General features: G+C 49.5%; 1 protein-coding gene across 2 annotated transcripts in view; it reads right to left on the minus strand.

Annotated features, from left to right (window-relative positions):
• Positions 1-2819, minus strand: part of ZFY (zinc finger protein Y-linked) — a 63560-nt gene extending 60741 nt beyond the window's left edge. For both annotated transcript variants that reach the window (XM_026451325.2, XM_026451324.2), the window contains exon 1: positions 2651-2819. The gene's annotated coding sequence lies outside the window, so the exon portion shown is untranslated. The remainder of the gene's footprint in view (positions 1-2650) is intronic.

Below are 2819 nucleotides of genomic sequence, written 5' to 3' on the forward strand. Positions count from 1 at the left end.
ACACATAAATTAAAAACTAACAACTCATTTATCCAAGATAACTGGCTAGCAGAAGTCCAGGACAGTGGTTCACGCCTGTAATCCCAGAACTTTAGGAAGCCAAGGCGGGTGAATCATCTGAGGTCTGGAGGTCCAGACCAGCCTGGCCAACATGGTGAAACTCCATTTCTACTGAAACTACAAAAATTGAAAATTAGCAGCAAATCGAGACCATCCTGGCTAACGTGGTGAAACCCCGTTTCTACTAAATATACAAAAAAATTAGCCGGGCGTGGTGGCGGGCTCCTGTAGTCCCAGCTACTTGGGAGGCTGAGGCAGGAGAATGGCGTGAATCCGGGAGGCAGAGCTTGCAGTGAACCGAGATCGCGCCACTGCACTCCAGGCTGGACGACAGAGCCATTCTGTGTCTCAAAAAAAAAATTTTTTTTGAGACAATACACTGCCACACTTTTGCAAATCATCAATCTCCAGTTTCCTTCAGACTTCTTTGAATCATCAGAGCTCTGATAATGCTGCAGTCTGGGAAAACTGAAAACCTGCCTTTTATAAATTGTAAAAGTTTAGGAAACAAGTACTGTACATTTTCTCTGAAACTACCCCATCTAGGACCCTCACATACAAAGTGAACTGCCAATTTTAAAGCTTGCTCACCTGAAGACTATTTTCATCAGAGGATTACCTTCACCAAGAAGGGCAAAGTTTGCATACGGCCATCTGAAGGCTACTGCATTTCTGACAACTGGTTTTTGTTTTTGTTTTTTTGAGACAGAGTCTCGCTCTGTCGCCCAGGCTGGAGTGCAGTGGCGCGATCTCGGCTCACTGCAAGCTCTACCTCCCGGGTTCACGCCATTCTCCTGCCTCAGCCTCCCAAGTAGCTGGGACTACAGGCGCCCGCCACCACGCCCTGCTAATTTTTTGTATTTTTAGTAGAGACGAGGGTTTCACCGTCTTAGCCAGGATGGTTTCGATCTCATGATCTCATGATCCGCCCGCCTCGGCCTCCCAAAGTGCTGGGATTACAGGCATGAGTCACTGCACCGGGCCAAAAACCGGCTACATTCTTGATCATCTATCCGGTAACGGAAACACGTACCAATTTACTACTAGCTCTCAATGCTTCTCAACTTTGAAACTTTTCTAACAGGTGCAGCCAGAGCTCAGCATAAACTCAGGTGTGCCACGAACCCATTTCAGAATCTACCTTTTACAGCCTAAATTTGTATCCCTTTCCTATCTATATTATGCACTCCAGCCAAACCGTAAATATTTGCCATTTTCTACAGACATTTCATTCTTGTAACGACCTCTCCTACTCCCATCCTACCTGAGAAAATCCTACTCATCCCTCAGTAACCCTAGCTAAACCCTATCTACTTCAGGAATCCTTTCCCAATTTTGCAACCTGAAACCTCGCCTTCCTGTGAAATGCCCGCAGCAAACTTTTTGCAGTCACGTTCTGCATTAAGCGCCTTTTAAATCTTTTTTAGTACCTAGCACTGTCCAACGCTCCCGCTACTGTGCTCCAATTTGCCAGCAAAGTTGTACAAAATGCTAACAAAAGTCTTTTGAAGATAAAACTGTGTAAGAAATTTCAAATAAAATCTCAATGTCATCATGGGTATATGAACCTACAAGTAATGTATTAATTGTCCTTCATAGAGAAAAATACCTCTTCTGCCTATTTTCCATCTCTTACTAAAAAAAAAAAGTATCCAGACTAAAAAGCTCATTTAAATACAGCTCATCAAAAGTTTTTCCACATAAATGGGAGAAGTCGCCTTGAAATTTTATTCCTCTGCCCTCGTGCTATATAATTTGTATTGTATTGTCTATCGAACGAGTGTCTAACAACTTTTTAAATAAATTCCACTTACATTTTTCAGATCCTCGAGGCGGCAATGATGCTTGCAAAATAAGCACATGGAAAGTCCCCGAACAGCCACATAATGACTTTAATAAGAAGAAAATAATATTTCCTGGAACTTATGTGCTCTCGTGAGCCCAGGTGCCTTAAGTGCCACCTGCTGACTCGAGTGCTATAGACTCTGGGAAAGACACAGAGGAGTGAGCGCTGCGACCCCTGCACCCGAACAGACGTGTGTGGCATGTCAGCTGAAGCGTAGCCGACACTGTCTCCAGCCATGGACCGGCTGGGACGGGAAGGCCAGGAGGTGGCGCTGCTGCAGGAGATGGAATGTAAGCGCGCGCACGGCGACAAAGGCAAAGGCCGCCAAGGGAACGAGCACGCCCCATGGCGCAGACACGCCATGGCGCCGGAATCTGGGCGGCCGTCGCCGCCGCCGCCCTTTTCCTCATCCCCAGCTCAAGGATCATAACGGAATTTTTTCCAGATACCGCCTTCAAAATAGCGGCTCCGCCTCCCGACAACACTTTCAATACTCCCCAGCAGCAGGCGCCTACCATCCGCCATCTTGCCCCCCCTCCCTCCTCCCCTTCGCGGACATTTACATAGCGAAAATAGGCCCAGCCAGCCTGCGGCCTTCACCTCACGCCTGCAGCCTTCGCCTCCTCGCCAGGCCTCGCCCCCGTGCCGCGCCCTGGGTCTGCAGTGGTTCGACCCCAGGTCCACCAACCGCCTTCCGGACAAACAGGCGACCTTTTCCCACCCCTGCCCGCTTACGTAGCGCACCTCCGCATCCTCTCAGGGCGGCCGAATTATCTTCAGGCCTAACTGCGGCCTCCTCGGGGCCTGTTCGGCGCCAAGCGCCACGCCGGCAGGCCTAGCGCGGGAGGGCGCCCTACGGGACGCCGACCAGGCCACGAGCAGGTTACTGCGCGCGCACTAGGCCCCGCGGCCG

The sequence above is a fragment of the Piliocolobus tephrosceles genome, chromosome Y (assembly GCF_002776525.5).
Source record: "Piliocolobus tephrosceles isolate RC106 chromosome Y, ASM277652v3, whole genome shotgun sequence".
Lineage (NCBI taxonomy): Eukaryota > Metazoa > Chordata > Mammalia > Primates > Cercopithecidae > Piliocolobus > Piliocolobus tephrosceles.